This window comes from Triticum aestivum, chromosome 7A (genome assembly GCF_018294505.1).
Source record: "Triticum aestivum cultivar Chinese Spring chromosome 7A, IWGSC CS RefSeq v2.1, whole genome shotgun sequence".
NCBI classification, from domain to species: Eukaryota; Viridiplantae; Streptophyta; class Magnoliopsida; order Poales; family Poaceae; genus Triticum; species Triticum aestivum.
In genome coordinates, this window is record NC_057812.1 from 612,205,157 (window position 1) to 612,227,838 (window position 22,682).

The window sequence follows — 22,682 nt, forward strand, 5'->3', positions numbered from 1 at the left end:
TTCGAATCGTTAGGTTTCCCGGATCATCAGCAAGGCAAGTAACACTTCGATCATACCTTTTCTACTACCCAGTTTTATTGCATTAGATCAATCCTCACACATTGCATGATTAGGATCTAATTAAATTGTGGGATGGGAAGTAGATGAGGTAGTACCTATTACCTGTTTATTATCAAACCTTTGGGAGTTACTTCTACGTTTGCTTATTATGCCATGCTATGCTAGTAGACGTGGATTGGGTGAGTGAAATCCATTGACAGATGTGAGATTGATAATTAATGGTTTATCTAAGGTGGCAACTTAAACACACATCTGGGTGGATTAAGACACCTGGGTATTCCAGGACTTGCCTATTTTCTTTTAGACCGCCACCCAAGCTCAAAGGGATCATAAGACTATTCATACTAGAAACTTCCGTGTGCAGCCACAAGCTATTATGGGCTCTAGCATAGTTGACTAAGTTGTGCGAACTCTTACAGTGGTAGACTAGCAGATGTAGGGGATGTAGGTGGTACGGTCTACCCGATCATAAGGTGCTAGCGCTTCTGAAAGACTATGTCTCGGTCATCCGTCTTCTCAAACACCCTGTAGTGCGAAAACCAAACGGAGGCGATTGAGTCTTGTGAGGAAAAGTGCGCAAAACTCTACAGAGTGTAACAAACTAAATATGATTAGCCGTGTCCCCGGTTATGGACATCTTGAGTATCTAGTACCTAGATTATCATGTGAATCTCAACATGTTACTCTAAATTAATTTTGTTGGGTTATGTTTAATGATGATGCTTAATTGGGATTGAGAATGCTGTCAACCATTCTCAATGTTTAACAACTACCATGATAGTTAAATAAATTTTATTCCTTTGAAGTAGGGAAAAATTGGCTTTACGAAAAAAGTGTAACCATAGAGCTTTACACCAGCCAAATATGCATATAGTATAGCTGCTCATTCCATTACTCTCTATGTGCTACCTTGCCAGCATATTCCGTGCGCTGACCCGTTTTGGGCTGCAACGTTAATGTTGCAGACTTTTCAGACGACGATTAAAGAGTTTTAGGTCGTGGTTCTATACTCAGTGATGCCGTTGGAGTTGATGGACTCACTTACCTTGCAAGCCTTCCGCTGTTATAGTTATTAGATGGCCTTAAGCCATATTTATTGTAATTAGTTATTTTTTAAGACACTCGATGTAATAAGTGTGTGATTGCTACTCTGCTATAAATCCTCCGAGTACTGTGTGATGTCAGCATTACTGATCCAGGGATGACACCGAAACACAAAGATCAGACTGTTTGAGGTCTGGTCGCTACATCTTATCTCGATCATTGCTCCTAATGGCAGCAACAAGACTACTAAAACTGTGTCCACAGGTGCACCGTCTACCGGAGCTGAGCCAATAGTGCTGATATATCCGTGCTACTACGTGGTACATTTCCGCTCATCGGAAAGAGAGGAAACGAAGCGCATTTGAGGCTTGCGGATGCCAACGCCCAACGCTGACTCCTTCCTAAAACCCCAGACGAGTAAACTAGTCGACACAATGGAGCTTTACACGGCGCCGATCGGCCACAGAAACGATGAAAGAAGAGTAATCTGATATTATCTTTCCGCGACGGCGCCTTTCCCACTCGGAGCGGCGGGCGTGGAGCCGCTGGACGAATGGGCAGGCTAGGCTCGTTGCGACCTCAACGGGAGAGTCCTTTTCTCCCATGATTAGTTGATTACTGCTCGAAAGCAAATGTTGTTTGCGATTATTTACCTAAACAAAAGAGCACTAGGCGTGCAAAAGGCGCAGATCACGGGCCTGCCTACGCCCAAGATCCTCTCGATTTTCTTCTGGCTGCTCCAACTCTTCGTCCGTAGCAAACGGTACTTCCTCCTCCGTTTCCTTTTAGTCGGCTATATACTAAAAAATATCACCCCGCAAAAAAATATAAAAATATATCGATATTCACAATATAAAATTAATATTATCAGATGTGGCATGAAATGTGTTTTCATACTACTATATAGCTTTAGTATTGTAGATGTTCATAATTTTTTTATAAAGAGGTAATAGCACCCTAGGTACCCTAACTTGCACAGAATGTGATGATTCAGTCCCAAATTTGCAAAACTTGACTCCATCATACCCCAACTTGCACTTCATGTGATGATTTAGTCCCAGGCCAATCAGAGAACGACAATTGGCAGCCAGGTGGCTGGCCCGGTCAATGCACGCACTTTTGATAAAACCCCCCTGCCTTTTCCCCTAATCAACCCGGCGGGCGAAGGCGACCTGCCGCGGTCGGCCTCGCTGTGCCTGCGGGAGGTGCTCCTCGTGCTGCAGCGCTTCAAGGCCATGGTGGCCGACTGCGCCGCGCGGAGCCGCACGCTGCTGCTGCTGCAGTCGGACGAGATGGACGCCGAGCTGCGGGACCTGCACCACGACCTCGCCACGCTGCTCGACCTCCTGCCCGTCGTCGAGCTCGGCCTCGCCGACAACGTCATGGACCTCCTCGCCCTCGCCTCGCGCCAGTGCCGCCGTTGCGCGTCGGCCGCCGAGCCGGGGCCGGCGCTCAAGACCACCGTGCTGTCGCTGATCGAGGAAATCGAGCGGGAGATCGTGCCCGAGCGGGAGAGGCTGGAGGAGATCCTGGAGGAGGTTGGCATCAACGACCCGGCCAGCTGCAGCGACGAGATCGAGAGCCTCGAGCGGGACATCGGCGACCGAGCATCGGAGAGATGGACTGCCGCCATGATCGCCCTCGTCGGCCTGCTCCGGTACGCCAAGTGTGTCCTGTTCAGTGCCACGCCCCGGCCTTTTCGGATTCCAAGGCGGACATCGATGTCGAAGATGACGGGGAGTCACCGGCGCCCCCACCGGACCTCCGGTGCCCCATCTCCCTCGATCTAATGCGCGACCCAGTCGTCGCCGCTAGCGGTCAGACCAGCGAGTCGATCGACCGGTGGTTCGGCTCCGGCAAGTCAACGTGCCGTCGTGCCCCAAGACGGGGCAAGTCTTGGCCAATCTGGAGCTGGTGCCCAACAAGTCTCTCAAGAACCTCATCTCCAAGTGGTGCCGGGAGAACGGCGTAGCCATGGAAGTCTGCGAGGCCAGCAAGAGCGAGCAGGCCCAGGCGGTGGCCGCCAACAAGGCGGCGCTCGAGGTGGCGCGCATGACGGCGTCGTTTCTGGTGAAGAAGCTCTCCGTCTCATTCTCCCCTGACGCGGCCAACCGCGTGGTGCACGAGATCCGGCTGCTCTCCAAGTCCGGCTCGGACAACCGCGCGTTCGTCGGAGAGGCCGGAGCCGCGCCGATGCTGGTGCCCTTGCTCTAGTCCGAGGACGCCGGGCTCCAGCTCAACGCCGTGACCGCGCTGCTCAACCTTTCGATCCTCGAGGCCAACAAGAAGCGCATCATGCACGCCGATGGCGCCATCGAGGCAGTGACCCACATCATGAGCTCCGGCACGACGTGGCGCGCCAAGGAGAACGCCGCGACGGCCTTGCTCAGCCTGGCGTCCGTCCATACGTGCCGCCGAGCCTTCCTACGTGGAAAAGTTAGTCCACCTCGTGCGCACGGGCCCGACGAGCACAAAGAAGGACGCGCTGGCCGCGCTGCTGTCGCTGGCAGGCGAGAGGGAGAACGTCGGGAAGCTGGTGGAAGCTCGTGCGAGAAGCGAGCAACGGCAGCCTGCGGCGTAAGGGAGCAGCAGGAAATAGATGGCGCAAACGAGATCGGGAGCAGCAAATCCATGCAGCCAACTCTCAAGGTCCTCCTCGTCGTGGGGATCCTCAATCTAACGCCGTTCTGTACCTCTGCCTGAAGCTCAACTGAACCTGTAAGTATAGATCTCTGTAGCTAATCTGCTTTTTTTGCGGAAAATCACCTGGTTAATTGTTACATGCCCATCGATACAGGATGTTCATGGGAAAATAAAAAAGTTCCAGGAAACTCAGGTTTATATGTAGCTTTTCTGTCTTCCAAGATGTAACCGGGAAATTTAGTAAACCAGGATATTAAGTTCCAAGAAGTTTACTTAATATCCTGGAAGACAGAGATCATGGTTTAAGTTCGGTTCCAGGATGTGAATTTTTGACTAAACTGAATTTAATTGTGAGTAAGATGTCTTTTTCTAACTTATAACCAAGAAGCTGGATATTAAGTAAACCAGGATGTATTTCTGTCTTCTAAGATGTAGTATTTTTTCTTGACATATAAATAGGATATTAATAAGTAAACTTTCGTGGAAGGCACCAGCAATATACTCAATATTAAGTTAACCAAGAAGCTGGTCATATTCAGATAGTTTACTTAAACCAAGATCTTTCTCTTCCAAGATAGTATTAAGTAAACCAGGATGTTAATGGTGTAATTTATGTAACCAGGATACTAAGTAAACCAAGAAGCTGCCGTGGTAGGCAGATTTTTATGTACTGTGCTATCCAAATCATTTTTGTACCGTTTGCTTAAGGAAAAATCACGTTTCATGTTTTTAGGTTTCTTATTATATACCCAAATGTTATGAAACATTTGTCTTTGCAACTATCTGAGTCTCACATAATTAGGTGCTCAAATGAATTGACTCTCATCCATCATAAACGAGATGCATTGTTCAGCGGATTTGATTGAAGTCCTAAACTGAAATCAAAATTAACGTGAGGCTTCCTCTTTAGTCATTGCCATTCATTATGGCTTGCAACACCTGGCGCTGAATTTGAATTAATTCGGTCACAACAGACTGCACCACACACGTAATTAATTCTTGGGCCAACTTGTACCGCAGCTCGTATTACGCTAGTGTATTGAATATGTATTGCCTCTAATCAGGCCAAAGTAACGACACGTGAGGATTTCAGTGGATGGAGCACCTCGGAGTCAAAAATCTGCGTCCGCAATGTATGCTACATTTTACCATAAAAAAGGAGTGTGCTGATTTAATTCAGGTGGAGTGAGTGTGGGTTAATTAGGAAAAAAGGCGGGGGGTTTTATCAAAAGTGCGTGCATTGACCGGGCCAGCCACCTGGCTGCCAATTGTCGTTATCTGATTGGCTTGGGACTAAATCATCACATGAGGTGCAAGTTGGGGTATGGTGGAGTCAAGTTTTACAAGTTTGGGACCGAATCATCACATTCTGTGCAAGTTAGGGTACCTGGGCTGCTATTACCTCTTATATAAAGTTAGCCAAATTTTGTTTAGTTTTGATTTTGATGAAATTTTATACTACTTGGAGTAAAAAAAGAAACGGAGGGACTACTAGAACGGAGTTGTTTTGCAAGTTGCTGCTGCTGTGGTTGATTGATTGATGCATGGGAGGGCAGAAGCAGAACATTGACACTGTGCAGCAATGCAAGGTGGCCGGCGGGCGTCACGCGACATGGCTTTTCCTTCACGCCTTCTCCGGCCCCGGGTGGGCGCAGTCGGGGACAGACGCATCGGCATCCGGGCGTCATGCGCCCTGCTTCTTCTCGCTTTTTGTAGAGGGCTAAATTTCGTGCTTTGACAGATTTGACTCTAGTTTGAAAAAAATTCGAGATCTGATCTTTTTGCTACCGTCAGTGACCATAACGGTATGGTATAACAGCCTACCGTCAAGGTCTCTGGCGGTAGGGTTGCATACCCTATCGCTAAAAACCTCCTAAGTATTGAACACAATGCGTGCTCGTGCCTACCGCCAAGCACCTTGGCGATAGGTTGTGCAGGCTACCGTCAGCCCGATTGGCGGTAGCGATGTTTCCTACCGCCAAAGTCCCTGGCGGTAAGCTGTTAGACCCTTCCATCATGAACTCTGACGGTAGCAAAAGAGTTAGATCTAAAAAGAAAATTCGAACTATGGTCAAATCTCAAATAGGTTTCAGAAAAGAGTCAAAACATAAAAATTTACACAGAACACAGTAATTATTTGCAAAACTGTATTTCCTCCGTTCCAAAATAGATGACCTAACTTTGTACTAACTAATATAAAGTTGAGTCATCTCTTTTAAAACAGAGGGAGTAACGAGTAGCTGCCCAACGGGCACCATCGTACTCGAACGAATCGCATGGAAATTCCATCCTCCCTGATCTGTACTAATACACGTGTGAAAATGAGATGCATGGTCGAATCGCGAAAAAAAAGTTGAGATGCACAGTAGGAGACGTGGCAGCAGCATGCAGCAGTACCACTGACGTGCAACATGCATGCGTGCAAAGTTGCAAGCGAACATGCACAAAGCTCAGAAGCAGCAGCAGCAGAAGCACTACTCCTACAGTCCTACTACGCGCCACTGTTGAGGTTCTCCAAGTGGGCAGGCCCCAGCCTCAGCGTGCACAACGCTGTCCTGCTCCGGCGACGGCGAGGGAACACTTGGATTGTCAATGTCTCCTCGTGCTCAGACACGCTTGCTCTCGAGTCTCGTCGCTCTCAAGTGAGAGACAGAATATTTTTCACCTGATGGATCGCCGATTGATCATGATCAGCGGAACAAGCCCTGACTTTTCTTGACGTGGGACAACACAACCGGACGCAGTAGGCCACCCTCCGTCCAAAATCCAAATGGGGCAATGACATGTTTGTGGAATTTTTTGGAGCTTTACATCACTTTATATACCCCCTCCGTTTTTTATTTGCTTCACGTATTAGTTTTCATTGAAGTTAAACTAGTATAAATGTCCGTGCGTTGCACCGGGCGACAAAAGGGGCACAACCTGCTTCATGTGCCATTTTACATCATTTTTTATATCCAATTTCAATCAACGTCGACAGTAATGTTGAACGTGGAAATTTTTCCTTATTTTTAAAAAAGTTAATGTTTTCATTAAAAATGTAACACCTTTTGAAGAATAGTTAGCATTTTTATGAAAATTGAAATATTTCTCTATAAATTAATATTTTTTATCAGGTGTTTTTTTGAAAGAATGTTTTTCTATTGTACATTTAGAAATGGTCTTTTTAATTATTAAGTGTTTTTAAAAGTATAAACATATATTTGGTCATTGTATTTGGTAAATTTTTGGGCATTGTATTTGGTAATTTTTACAGATATTTGGTTGTTTGGTTGGGAAGAGTTTTTTTTAACTATTTCGGCTTGGCCCAAACAAAATAGTTAACGTACACAAAAGGACCCAGGAACTCATCTTCCTACACCTGCTCTAGTACTCCATTGTGTTCTACTAAAAAAATAGTACTCCCTTTGTGCGTCGTCATGAGGGCACTTCCTTATCTTTCCCCATTCCCCGGTACTCCCTTGTGCGCCGCCGCCGCCGCCGCCGCCCGTGTAGATGATTTACACAAGGTGAGATGCGGTCTGCCATATGAGGTCGTCGCCGCCACCAGCGGCAAGGCGAGAGCTATTGCGGGTAGCATTGCTTGCGTCTGGTGCACCTAAGCTATAGCCTAAGCTGTGGTAGCTGCTCCATGTCGTTGTTCCCAGCCGAACAACATTGCGTTCGGGGGCGGTCAGCTATTACCCTGAGATACAACATGAGCTCGTGCAGACTCACTTGAAGTTTGGACCTCGATGCAAGCTCATTTCGGAAGTTCATTACAATAATTTCACATATAGTAAATATGCTCGTGTGTTGTAACAGGAGAAACGAATCAAAACCTTGCCAATAAATCTTTGTGCATGTATCGAAGCCTTACCAAAATCTCAACATTTACACCTTCCAAACACCCACTTTCTATTTCAAGCCGATTTGAATTAAATTCACATGAGTTGGATCAAAATTTCCACACATTGACTATTTCTATTTTCCTGGATCAATCTCATTTTTTATAAGACCAAGGAAAATAACCCCATATCCAAACTCTCTTCCTAGCCCCCTCTTTCTTTCTCTAAATCTCTATTTTTTTCAGCCGAGCAGGCCTTCTTCTGGCCATTTTCCCTCTCCACCGAAACTAACCAGGCCAGCCCTCCCTCTAGGTCCAGCCTGCTACATATAACCCTACCTCGATCCCCAATCCTCTCGCTAGGTTCTCTCCGGATCGATCAACTCCTTCTCGTTCATCCCACACACATACGTGAGAATTATTTGAGGTTCTTCGCTAGAAGGAAGGAGTCAAGCCAATCATCAGAAACATCAAATCATCACCTATACGAAATGAAGAAATTATCCTCTTTCCATCTTCGCCAAGATATGTTGGGTGATTCCTGCAATAAAAGGACATGTTGTGTGTAAAATATTGCTCAACTGAAGATATTAACTACCAATGATGTATATATAGTTAGAAAGTATCCTTAGGCTACACCACAATGGTGAATACATGCATTGTGATATCCATAACCTGGAAGACAAAATCTGCAGATAGCAGGAGGCCAGGAGTCTAGCTCAAAATTCTCCCATAAGATGGAAATTGGAGTAGTTTAGTGCACACTGGATGGCTACATATTTATCTACCTTGACAACCTTTAAGTACCAACAGTTGAATAATTGTAGGTTTTCTTTGGAGAACAAAAAATATAACATTTAATGCTACCCAATATTTGTAATTAAAAAAGATAGATTGTACGTGATTTACATTATCTAGGTGGTTGCCTCAATATGTTTCAAGCTAGAGAATAGTATTTGTGTATAGTCTGATTTTGGTTTGTCCATATTTCAGACCTGTAACACATGATGGAGGAGCACGGAGCAGTCCTAAATATCGGTGGATTACATAGATTCTGCAACTCCCTTACATCACGCCATGGCTCTTTCCACTTACCGCATTTATAGAGCTCCTGGTGCACATATATTTTTCGAGAAGTGCAAAAAGGAAAACATCAGTTCAGGCCCAAGTTATATCAATCTGTCAATCATTTGTACAAACCTTTAGTAAAAAAAAATGATATCACATAATTAGCATATCCGACTGACTGGAGTACCTACACTTTAATTAACATGTGGTTGCGACGGCAGCAACGTGATAAAGAACCACATCAATTGCCTCTCTCATCTGACACATGACAATCCGTATAATTGACGACACAAAGGTCTAGCAAACAATCGAATATCGTGACCACAACTGAGTACATATACTTTATGAACCTCAAGTAGTAAAAATAAGAAGAACTTTAAATAAACAGGGAGAGAGTAGGATGCTTTTGGGCAGAATTTGAGAGGAGGGGTAGGGAGCACTTGGGCTGTTCCTGTTTGCTTAAAGCGTAGGCGCCTGGTTATCCCCAAAGGGAAGTGCCAATATACGTGAGAATAATGATGAGCAGAATGCAGAATATACATTGCATAATGCCCCAATAATCTGTTAAAACAAGATTGTCATGCAAACTATACATCTAAATAAACATGAGCTTAGCATACTTAAACCGATCTAGGGGATGAAAGAAAGTTAAGGTACCCTTTCAGTAACCTTTCCAGAAAAAATGATCTAGGGGATAAAACAAAGTTAACGTATCCTTTCAGTAACCTTTCCAAAAAAATCCTTCATAGCATAACACCAGAATAGTTTAGCTACCTCAAAAAGTCTAAAAAATTGCCACGACCAGAAGATTAACACTGATAATCTGAACCAGCAAGCTAAAGCTTATATGCCACATTGCTCAATCCTGTTGATGGCAAGTTCTGCAGTTAATTGCATTGAAGCTTCAGATAGAATATAATACATAAGATGCATCACTATTAGGTGCATAAATGAGTTAAATGAATACATGTTAGTATTGCAAGATGATTATGTTGTTCATACCAGATAATATCTCCATCGTAATCATGTGCATATGCATTTTGGATCAAACATGAAGATACGGAACCTTGGTAGTTCCTGGAATACACAAAGGCGACAAGGTGGTTCCTTACAGTAAACAAACCAACTTTTTCATCTTGGAAATAATATGTGCAGGTACTATTTCGTTCAGATGATGATTATTCAGTGTTTTGCTTACCTGATGGATTATTTCCTGGTCGATGAGATCTATGCTCTCACCATTATTAAAAAAAGGGATAAGACTTGTACTCTCAGAACTACTTGAAATCACCAAATTCTTTTTAGATTACCACAAGAACAGAGTTAGAACTTCGTATCTCTAATACCTCTACTTAAAATGGCATTTCAAGTACTGGCAAAACCTGTCGATACCAATACATCAACACTTTCAGCAGTAGCTAATCGTGCCTTCAAATAATAGTATAATTGTATGGTGAATCAATCAGCTAGCTCTTTTGTACTTGCCTATCTTGTCGCGTCGGGTGAGTTCGGAAAGTAGTCCAGTAAGTCTTCAGATGTGCGTGATTGCTAGAAAAAACTCCTCGTGTCGCATCAGCAAGGTCAGGCTGTGCCAACATCTCTCCAATTATAAGTGTTTGCAGGGCCTCGTACAACCCGGAAACACCGGTGTGCTCGGCGGCGGCTCTTGGAAGACCAACATGTTGCATCCGAGCAGGTCGCAGCGTGTGTAGCCCGTGAGGGAGGAAAGGAGACACTCAATGCTTTAGTAGTTCTCACTTGCCATTGCTTTTACGAACCAATTGCCCACAAAAACATTCAGCTTCAGGACAGAAATTGCCAATGCTTTAATAGTTGACAGAGAGCTTCTTTGTCAAGTGTTTCACAATATAACTATCTGGATAAAAAGGGGTACGGGATTTTTTTATGAGAAGTCCATTCTCTAACCTACAATGGTAAGGGCATGTCAGCTTAGCAAGGGACTTTCCTTGAACAGAAGATTATGGCGGAACGGCAACAAAGAAAATTAAGGAAAGGCATCAGCCATAACTGACGACTGGGGCAGGCAATTGATGACGTTAACCCTGCCATATAGGGCAAATGGCATCAGACACATTACTGAAGTTGTCGATAAAAAAATTGATTTAGGAATAGCTTAAGCAGCGGCGTGTTTACAAATGACATTTAGACAATGGGTTTCTTAACTTATAAGCTCACCTGATGAGAATAGTTTGCTCCGACCGATCTCCATGAGGTATCCATAGATTGTATGTAAAAAAACTCACAAAATTAACAATCCCAAAATAAATTAGATCAAATTCAATAAATAGCAGCAATCTGCCATTAGTCTTACCAATCAAATCATTGTTATACGGTTTTGCTATTTTACAGCTGAGTGTTTTGCAATTTGTTGACATTCAAATCGTTGTCCGTCCGTTCTTGCGCGGAGATTCGCGCTGGCTTTTGTTTTTCGTCGGGCTTGTTACCGGGTCCGGTTTTTTGTGTGGGTGTGGTTTTCTCTGTGCCCGTTACGGCTGCCCCGGCCTGGTCTGATTTTTGTGTTGTTTGAATTTGGGAGAGCGTGTCTTTTTTTTCTCCTCTCTGTTTCGATAAGGTTGAGGTGGAGCTCGAGCGGCGGAGTAGAGGAGGCGATTCTCCCCGTCCATGGTGATTTCGTGAACTTCCAGCGCTCGAGCTTCATTTCTGTCCCCTTTCTATTCGCTCCCCGATGTCGTGGTTGGTTGTTCCTCTCTGTCGCTCTGTCGAGTATGCTGTTCTGCTTGTGTTTGTTCCAAATCGAGGTGAGTTCATGTCACCCTCTCGCCTTCTAATGCAGCCGCTGGTAGGTGTGATTTCTAGATTTTGTGGTTGTTGTGGTCGTCTCTGGTGGGCTGCTGCTATAGTTTGTAGATGCAGCAGGGTTTCCCCTTGTTTCTGTAGATGTAGCGTGCAGGATTCTGTAGATGTAGCGTGGGGGTTTCTATAGATGTACCAGTAGCCTGCGGGATTTCTCCTGCTTATGTTCGGCTCATGTGCCTGTACACGAGGATTCTGTAGATTCCTAGCTCTTTCAGTGATGCTACCCGCTCATGTCCTGATGCTACCTGCTCATGTGAAGCTCTTTGTAGTCTCTGATTTCGGCTGCTGATTTTTTGTTGTTAGATGTAGCTGTTTAGTTCCCCTTGGTACATGTTTATGTACTTCTAGAGGTATGATTTTTGAGTTTAATTTCAGTGTATTTTGTCTCAGTCTTTCAGTGTAATTTACTTAGTATTTCGTCTATAATTTATTACTCCCTCCGTCCGGAAATACTTGTCGGGGAAATGGATGAATCTAGACGTATTTTAGATATAGATACATCCAATTTTATCCATCTCTCCGACAAGTATTTCGGGACAGAGGGAGTAGTTGATTGGTTTGGCTTGACAGTGTCTTTTTGAATGTAATTTCAGTGTAATTTGTCTCAGCTTTGCAGTGTAAGGATTTACTATGTAATTTATCTCAGTATTGCACTCTAATTTGTTTCAGTATTTTACTGTAAGGATTTACAGGGTAATTTATCTCAGTATTGCAGTGTAAGTTGTCCCAGTCTTTCGCTGTAATTTACCTGTAATATTTCCCCGTGTGATTTGTTTGGATTGCTTCTTGTTGTAGCAATCTATTGAGAAATCTTCAGCAAGCAAAGATGGTGATGTTCCCCCTTGCAGTGACTTGCTTTTTGAAATGAATGTGCAGAAATCCTTTGGTGCTCGTTTTGTGCTCTTGCCTTTTATTGCTCGGTTGATTATTTTTGTTGTTTTACTGGATTTTTTTCAGGCTGCCCAGGTAGTTATAGACCTTGTTCAATCTAGGAACAAAGACAAGCACAAGCTATTTGTTGAATGGTCACAGTCCCTTATAATTGATGTTCTAGATTGCTTATCACACTCATCTCTGAATGTCAAATCTGTTCCTACAAGTGAGGTTCGTTCTCTGTATAAGTTCTCTTTTGGTTAGTTCCTTCTTGAAGTTATTTTTTTGTTTCTATTCTCTGATTTATGTATTCTTTCTTGTATGATCTTATTTATTTGTTCTTGCGCATGTTGTTTCTTTGTACTTTTGCAGGCACTAAGTCTATTTTCTATTCACTCTTTCATTGCTGAGAGGAACTTTGAAACTGTTGTTGACAATCCATCTCCTCAAGTCGAGCGGCAAATCCCCAATTTAAGTCTTCTGGTTCTTTTCTTTCTCCTTCTTCATTGCTATTGCATGTGCTTCAGTTCATTTTAGCTGCTGCTATACTGGGATCAACATCTTCAGGGTCTTGCAACTTTTAGGGATTTCTTTTAGTTTTTTTCTGAAATGTTTCTCCTTTTATGTTCCTCAGCTGAAAATTGTTGTGTGTACCTGTTGCAGATTCATGTTATAGAACAGGTTTGTGTCCCAGGGATTAAATTCTCCTCCACCATCTTCGCTTCGCTGCCTCTTCATGATGCAAGTCTAGCTCCGATGTCTGCAAGGTAGGTTTAATGATTGTTAGTGCGTTTCCTTCACCATTTGTTTGTAATAGTTATTCAGTTGTTGTTTTCCTTACATTTGTTATATCTTGTTGTGATGAAACAATCCTCTACTTTGCTCCTGTAGTTTTCCTCCTTAGTTTCCCCAATGTTCGTAGATCCATCTCCCGAATGTACCTGCAAGGTTCATCACAAGTTGAAGTTTAAGACATTTAGGTATTTTTTGCAGCGGTTAATTGAGATTTTTGATTTTATACCTTGTATATAATGTCGGAATGAAGGAGTGCAGTGAAAGAAAATGATTCTTGCATCATAATTTTGTTAGTCTTTTACCTTTTTATGTATTTTAATCATCTTTGCAAAGTTTTAGGTACTGTATCTCACATTTATAAGAGTTCTTCCTATGTCAATCTATAACACCCTTGATGCGACTATAGCTCCCACGTGTCGAGGCACGACTTAGAGACATAATCGCATTGAAGGCATATGTCGCAAGTTAGACAATCTTCACAGCATCCCATGTAATATGAATAATAAAGGAAAGATAACATAGTTGGCTTACACTCGCCACGTCACATCAAAGTACATAAATAACATCCATCATTCAAACACTCATGGCCCGACTACGGCGCCAAAATGGAAAAGAACCCAACATGCGACAAGGCCCCGAATCAAACCCCAACTAGGCACCACTACTGATCATCAGGAAAAGACACGTAGTAACGCTGAGAGTCTTCGTCGAACTCCCACTTGAGCTCGTACTCGTCACCTGGAGCGGAATCACCTGGACCTGCATCTGGAGTTATAGTATCTGTGAGCCACAGGGACTCAGCAATCTCGCACCCTCGCGATCAAGACTATTTAAGCTTATAGGAAGGGTAAGGCAATTATATGTGGAGCTGCAGCAAGCTACTAGCATATATGGTAGCTATCTTATTCGCAAAAGAGAGCGAGAAGAGGAGGCAAAGCGCGAGCGTGAAAAACTAGAGGAACAACCTGCGCAAGCATTACTCCAACACCGTGTCCACTTCCCGGACTCCGCCGAGAAGAGGCCATCACGGTAACACACTCAGTTGATTCGCTTTAATTAATTAAGGTTCAAGTTATCTACAACCGGACATTAACAAATTCCCATCTGCCCATAACCGCGGGCACGGCTTTCGAAAGTTCAATCCCTGCAGGGGAGTCCCAACTTAGCCCATGACAAGCTCTCACGGTCAACGAAGGAATAGACCTCTACCCGAGACACACCGATCAGACTCGGTAACCCGGTACAACAAGACAATTCGACAGGTTAAAACAAGACCAGCAACACCGCCCGAATGTGCCGACAAATCCCGATAGGAGCTGCACATATCTCTTTCTCAGGGCACACTCAGATGAACACTACGTACAACTAAAACCAACCCTCAAGTTGCCCCGAGGTGGCGCTGCAAGTGGCTCTATTTGGACCAACACTCAGAGGAGCACTGGCCCGGGGGGGGGGGGGTTTAAAATAAGATGACCCTCGGGCTCCGGTAACCCAAGGGAAAAAGGGGCTAGGTGGCGAATGGTAAAACCAAGGTTGGGCATTGCTGGAAAAGCTTTAATCAAGGCGAACTATCAAGGGGTTCCCATTATAACCCAACCGCGTAAGGAACGCAAAATCCGGGAACATAACACCGATATGATGGAAACTAGGGCGGCAAGAGTGGAACAAAACACTAGGCGAGAGGCCGAGCCTTCCATCCTTTATCAAGTATATAGATGCGTTAAGATAACATAGCAATATAATGATATCCCAACAAGTAAATAAATGTTCCAACAAGGAACGGCTCCAATCTTCACCTGCAACTAGCAACGCTATAAGAGGGGCTGAGCAAAGCGGTAACATAGCCAATCAACGGTTTGCTAGGACATGGTGGGTTAGAGGTTCAACATGGCAATCAACCACGTGCAAGCTCAAACAATAAGATGCAATGATGACATGCTATGCGGGATGCGATGCGGGATGTAAAATGCAAGATATGGCAGGAAATGCATGAACCTGGCCTCAACTTGGAAAACCAAGTGTGCCACTGGAAAGAGGGGATGAAATCGCTTGAAAACGATATAAAGATCATTGGAATCGGAGTTACGGTTTGGAAATGGCAAGCGTTTTAAGAATGACACCGGTCTGCAATTTACAGCAAGTAGGCATCTAAATGCAACGAAACGAACATGCTACAGCCACCAAACATGACAACAAAATACATGGTAGGGATGCACACAAGATGCTTAACAAAAGACTAGCACTGAGCCACGGCCAATTCATCCATTATGAGGTTCAAACAAGCATGGCAAAAACGCAAATGCAAAACAGATTCCAGACTTAGTGAGATTAACACTTATCTGAAATTTTAGATCATGAAGCCCTCTTCGGAGCATCAAAACAACATGCTACAGGACCTGAACATGACAAAGAAAGACATGGCATGGAGCTACTCAACAAGCTTAACAAAAGTCCCTTAGTTACCTTGAGCCAAAAGGGATCACAAAATATACTAACAAGCCCACGAACATAGCTAAAACACAATCAGTTTTCAGACTTGGTGAAAACTGAGACATGCTGAAATATAACTCACGAAGGCATGTAAACGAGCTCGATGCACTCACCACGGTGCAAGTCATGGCAAAACAAGCATACACCCATAAAGAAGGCACAAAATACAAGCTAGACATGGCAAGAACAATGGCATAGCATGCACAGATCAACTACAATAACATCGGCAAAATTGCAAACAAGTTGACGATCTGCCCAGATTCACAATGAAGCAAAAGTAGAGCTCGATTGACTCAAGCTAGGGTGCTCCATAATTGCAAGTAAAGACATGGATGGATATAGCATAACATGATTAACAAAACTCCTTTACTGATCATCCTCAAAAGAGGCACGGATCACTAGGAAACAAGCTAAACATATGGCATCATGAACTAAATAATCCCAGACTTAGTGAAAACTACTAAGTCCCTGAAAACAGATTTACCGGGTGCCTCACTTTGCAAGCTTGCATAAGTCACCACACACATCCTAAAAATACATGGGTTGCACCTCTGGAAAGATAACAAAAACCCTAACAAAACATATGAAGGACTCACAGGCATATCATGCACACAATAATCATGGCAAAAATGACAAAAGTCTAAGATGAACTAGCAGATCTGACAATTAACTCACGAAGGCCTCTTCTAACAGCATTTCAGGCATCAAGATGATCTCAAATGAAAATAATGCAATGGAATGAAATGACGTACTCGTCGAGGCGAACATTTTGATATACTATATGCCCAAATCGGAGATACAGATGCAAAGATACGGCCGGTCAAAGTAGACATAAAGAATTAGGGTTTGGAGGGAAAAGTCAACCGAGGGGATCCCAGATCCAGATCTGGCGCGGATTTCGGAGTTCGCCGGATTTTACTGTTCACCGCCGGAGTCTTGCCGGAGAGGAACAAGGCCGAGGCGGGGACGAGGAGGGAGAGACCGGGGCGGCCGAAGCGGCAAGGCGGCGCCGGGCTTGGACGGGGGCGGCGCCGGCTCGGGCAGCCGCAGTGGAGCGGTGGCGCCAGAGCGGCGATGCGGCGCCGGGCAGCGACGTGGTCGCAGTGGCGCGGTGGCGCCGGCGACGGGGAAGGAGGCAGGGCTGGTGCGAGGCGGCGGCGGGTGGCGATGCGGGCCGCGGGGGCCGGCCTCGGGCTCCCGGGCCGCGGCGGCGGCGGGGTCAGGCGAGCACCACGTGGCGGCGGCGGATAGGCGGAGGCGAGCGGTGGACGTTATCCGGCCTAGCGCGGACACGTCCGGCGGCGGCGGGATCTGTTTTTTTTATCTAGGGTTTCGGAGCGGGAGAGAGATCCGAAAACGGGGGGGGGGGGGGGGCTATTTATAGGCATAGGGGAGCTAGGAGAGTCCAAATGAGGTGCGGTTTTCGGCCACACGATCGTGATCGAACGCTCTAGGTGATGGAGCAGAGTTTGGTGGGTTTTGGGCCAAATTGGAGGGGTGTTGGGCTGTAACACACACGAGGCCTTTTCGGTCCCTTGCTTAACCGTTGGAGTACCAAACGAAGTCCAATTGATACGAAACTTGACAGGCGGTCTACCGGTAGTAAACCAAGGCCGCTTGGCAAGTCTCGGTCCAATCCGGAAATGTTTAATCCCCACACACGAAAGAAAGCTAGAAATGGCCACCGGAGGAGAACGAAGCGCCGGAATGCAAAACGGAAAACGGGGAAAATGCTCGAATGCATGAGATGAACACGTATGCGAATGCAATGCAGATGATGACATGATATGAGATGCATGAAAACAAAAACAACACACGGAGACAAAGACCCGAACCCAAGAAATAAATATAACTTAACGCCGGAAACAGCAAGAGTTGGAGTACAAAATAGGGAAAGTTACATCCGGGGTGTTACAACACTCCACCACTACGAAAGGATCTCGTTCTGAGATCTAGGACTGAAAGAATGTCGGGTATTCAGAACGGAGGTGATCCTCGCGTTCCCAGGTAGCTTCACGGTCAGAATGGTGTGACCATTTGACTTTGAGAAATTTGATTGACTTGTTGCGAGTCTTGCATTCAGTCCCTTCAAGAATAGCAACTGGGTGCTCACGATAAGAGAGATCTTCTTGGAGCTCAATGTCCTCGAAGTTGACGGTGCGGTCAGGAGTCTCGAAGCACTTTCGAAGCTGAGAGACATGGAACACATCATGAACATTTGCAAAGTTTGAAGGAAGCTCGAGTTGATAGGCGAGGTCGCCTCTCTTGCTGACAATCTTGAAAGGTCCCACGTATCTGGGGGCAAGCTTCCCTTTGATACCTAAGCGACGAGTACCTTTCATAGGAGAGACACGGAGGTAAACATGATCTCCGATCTCGAAAGCCAAATTACGGTGCTTACTATCATAGTAGCTCTTCTGGCGGGATTGGGCTACTTTGAGGTTATCTCGAATGACTTTGCACATTTCTTCTGCTTCTGTGATTAAGTCATTACCCAAAAGCTGACGTTCACCGGTTTCAGACCAGTTGAGAGGGGTATGGCACTTCCTGCCATACAGAATTTCAAATGGGGCCTTGCCCGAACTTGCTTGAAAACTATTGTTGTAGGAGAATTCAGCATAAGGAAGACAATCCTCCCACTTCATGCCTCCCAAAACTTCGAGGTAAAGATGCTGCCACGGTCTGAAGAGATCACTTGAGTAATACCGTGCAGAGAGACAATACGAGAGGTATAGAGTTCCGCCAATTGAGCTGCAGTGATCGACTCTTTGATAGGTAGAAAATGAGCCACTTTGGTGAGTTTGTCGATGACAACAAATATAGCATCATTGCCACGCTTGGACTTTGGAAACCCAGTCACGAAGTCCATCTCAATGTGGTCAAACTTCCATTCTGGAATGGCAAGAGGTTGGAGGAGACCAGCTGGCGTTTGGTGTTCTGCCTTCACTCTTCTGCAGACATCACATTCATTCACGAATTGAGCGATCTCGCGCTTCATTCGAGTCCACCAATAAGCTTGCTTAAGGTCCTGATACATCTTCGTGCTCCCAGGGTGGATAGAGAGGAGAGAATTGTGAGCCTCGTTCATGATCACTTTACAGAGGTCACCTTTGGGCACAACAATACGATCCTCGAAGAAGAGAGTGTCCTTGTCATCAAGGCAGTAGCACTTGTACTTGGACTGACTCTTGGCAATCCCAATCTTCACCTTTTTCACCATAGCATCAAGAAGCTGGGCTTGGCGAATCTGGTCTTCTAAGGTAGGAGAGACTTGAAGGTTGGCGAGGAAACCTTGAGGAACAACTTGCAGATTAAGTTTGCGGAAAGCTTCACAAAGCTCGGGTTGATAAGGCTTAAGAATCAGACTGTTGTAGTAAGCTTTCCTGCTCAATGCGTCAGCAATCACATTTGCCTTGCCTGGAGTATACTCGATACTCGGATTATACTCTTGAATCATTTTGACCCATCGAGTTTGCCTGAGGTTGAGATTAGGCTGAGTGAAGATGTACTTGAGACTCTTGTGATCAGTGAAAATATCCACTTTTCTTCCCAATAGAAGATGTCTCCAAGTCAACAGAGCATGCACAACTGCCGCCAACTCGAGATCATGAGTGGGGTAGTTCTTCTCATTAGGCTTCAACTGGCGAGATGTATAAGCAACAACTTTCTTCTCTTGCATCAAAACTGCGCCAAGACCTTGGAGAGAGGCATCACAAAAGACCTCGTATGGTTTGGATTCATCAGGCGGAGTCAAAACTGGAGCAGTGATCAACTTCTCTTTCAAAGTGTTGAAAGCAATATCACACTCCGGAGACCAAACGTACTTGACGTGCTTCTGAAGAAGATTTGAGAGAGGCTTCGCGATCTTAGAAAAGTTTTCAACAAATCTTCGGCAATAGCTTGCGAGACCGAGAAAACTGCGGAGTTGCTTCACGTTCCGAGGAGGTTCCCAATTCACAATTGCAGACACCTTCTCGGGATTCACGGCAATGCCCTTGGCAGAGATGATATGGCCAAGATAAAGAACCTCATCGAGCCAAAATTCACACTTGGAGAACTTGGCATAGAACTGATGTTCCCTGAGCTTATCAAGCACCAAACGCAAGTGTTTGGCATGATCTTCCTTGTTCTTGGAGAAAACCAGAATGTCGTCGAGATAGACCAAAACGAAGTCATTGGTGTAGGCGTTGAAGATGAAGTTCATCATGCGAGAGAACGTCGGAGGAGCGTTGGCGAGGCCAAAAGACATGACAGTGTATTCATATGAACCAAAGCTTGTTCTGAATGCTGTCTTGGGAATATCTTCTTCATGAATGCGAATCTGGTGATAACCCATACGGAGATCAAGCTTGGAGAATACTTGGGCACCTTTGAGTTGTTCGAATAGCTCATTGATGTTGGGAAATGGGTATTTGTTCTTGATGGTCTTCTTATTCACTGGACGGTACTCAACACAAAGTCGGTCCGTTCCATCCTTCTTCTTCACAAAAAGAACACCATAACCCCACGGAGAAGAACTAGGCCGGATAAGACCCATTCTTTCTTGCTCATCGAGTTGCTTCTTCAGCTCCTTCAACTCTTCAGGTCCGAGCTTGTAAGGACGCTTGCACACAGGTTCCGTGCCAGGCTCAAGTTCAATAACGAATTTAACTGGCCTGTGTGGAGGCATTCCTGGAAGCTCTTCTGGAAAGACGTCTTGATATTCGCAAACGACTAGAATTTGAGAGATGGCATCCAATTCACCCTTCTCATTGAGAGAAAACAGACGGATAGTATCATCACGAGCGGCAAAGACAATTACATCCTCAGACGACGAGTCAATTGAATCTGCCTGGCTGCACAATCAAGCTGAGCCTTGTGCTTAGAAAGCCAATCCATTCCGAGAATAAGATCAATATCCGAGTTACCAAGAACCATCGGAGAAGAGAGAAAATTGTAATCGCCCAACGTGATAGAGGCATCCGGGACGCAATTGTTAGAAGTCATTTGCTTGCCCGAAGACACAATCTTCAATGGAACAGGAATCCTTTCGGTCACAAAATCATGCTTGGCCACAAATGGAGTTGAAATAAAAGAAAGCGATGCACCAGTGTCAAAAAGAACTTTTGCAGGAACATCGTTAACAGGAAGGTTACCCATGATTACATCTGGTGAGTCCTCTGCCTGAGCTGCATTTAGCAAATTGACCTTGGCGTGCTTGGGGTTATGCTTGACCACAGTTGTACTTGCCAATCTGACAGGAGGAGGAGGAGGAAGACGCCTCTGGTTGAGACACTTGTTGGCATAGTGACCCTTCTGTTGGCACTTGTTGCACGTGACCTCTGAAAGCGGACGGTGATACGGAGCACTCGATCTTGGAGCTTGAGACGAAGTCTTATTCTGAAGGCCAGGGTTGGGTGGGTGGGAAGAACCACTGCCACCTTTGCTCTTCTGCTGATACGGCTGACGGAACGGAGGAGGAGGAAGCCAAAACTTCTGCTGCTTGGCCACTTGAGTAGAGGAAGAAGGAGCAACATCTCTGACTCACTTCCTGGAAGCATCACACCTCAACTGAGCAGCCTCTTGCTTTAGTGCCATGTTGTAAAACTCATCGTATCTCAAGGGCTCGAAGAGGACAAGAGCGAGCTGAATATCTTCTCTGAGACCACCCCTGAACTGATATATCATGCTCTTCTCATCAGGCACGTCCTGCTTGGCAAAGCGGGCGAGCTTCTGGAACAACTTGTTGTAGTCATAGACAGACAAAGGGCCTTGCTTCAGATTGCAGAATTCCTCATGCTTGCTTTCAACCACACTCTGCGAAATATGATGAGCTCAGAAATCTCGACGGAAATCATCCCAAGTGATAACACGTCCACTTCTGGAGTCCCTGTACTGCTGGAACCATTTTGCAACTTGATCTTTGAGTTGGAAGGAAGCGAACTTGACAAAGTCCTCAGGCCTGATGTTACTGCACTCGAAATGCTAACACAGATCCACAAGCCAATCGTCAGCATCGGTTGCCTCAACACAATTGCTGAAAGTCTTTGGCCCGTTAGCAAGGAACTGGTTGAGTGTAGCAAAGTGACTCTGATTGCTGCCTTGATTCCCTTGACTGCCTTGATTGCGCTCTTGAAGAATTTGCATGATCAGCTATGTGTTTGCATTGGTTGCGCCCATCACAGCTTGCCATGCCTCTGGAGGAGGTGGAGGTGGTGGCGGATCAGGATTCGGAGTCGTGCGCGTTGGAGGAGCCATCCTGAAGAGGTTGACCACCATTAGCACATTGACAGATAACTTATTGAAGCTGAATCCAACGGAATGAAAATTTCAACATATAGTCTTCACATCCGAACAAAATGAACGAATGCATTCCTCTTGAAATGGTCACATATCCATAAATTGAGAAGCCACGTAGAATTAAGGTAGAGAAATAAATCAACAAGGTACGGATCGAGAATGAATAATCGGTAAGAAATCCCAATCTCAAACCAATATCCGTGGAAGAAGAACTAGAGCTACTAGAATTCCCACCTATGAAACTCCCGAACCTTTCCGGTTATGCAATCAGGTGTTGGGGATATAGGGGAAGCATAATATCTCACCCAAACTAGCAATTCCTACATCCAGCTGTATCCATCCTTCAACACATAACCGAGAAAAACTTACCATCTACCTCAACCTTCGAAAATCATCTGTTATACAAGTTATGGCGATACTCCCGAACTCCCGCCCCAGTACTGGGTGGCGTCGAGGTTATCTCACCAACGAACTGCATAAAAGAGATTTTCGATGTCGGCGCAAATATCTCAAGTATTCCAGAATTGCAACGATAAAATTATGATGACAACACCTCAGAGCTCAACTCCTCGGGACACTTCCACTAAACCCTGACAGGAGGCACCAAGACAATGTTCTCATCATAAGCCATCGGAATGATTCCAAGATACTCGCGTGATCCTAAATTTTTTTAGTGAAATTTGAGGAGAGAAGAGTCAAAACTCTATGTCAGGAAGCCTTACCAGAGCGATGAGGAGACTGGGAAGTAAAAAGAATTTCTAAACTC

The 22,682-nt window shown here is 45.1% G+C and overlaps 1 long non-coding RNA gene and 1 pseudogene across 1 annotated transcript; both read left to right on the forward strand.

The window, feature by feature from the left end:
• Positions 1-2,249: 2,249 nt before the first annotated feature.
• LOC123152666 (U-box domain-containing protein 16-like) lies at positions 2,250-4,353 on the forward strand (annotated as a pseudogene).
• A 6,876-nt stretch (positions 4,354-11,229) lies between these two features.
• Positions 11,230-13,429, forward strand: LOC123152668 (uncharacterized). Its single transcript, XR_006476290.1, has 2 exons — positions 11,230-12,583; positions 12,725-13,429. It is a non-coding gene; the product is annotated as an uncharacterized lncRNA (long non-coding RNA).
• Positions 13,430-22,682: the final 9,253 nt, after the last annotated feature.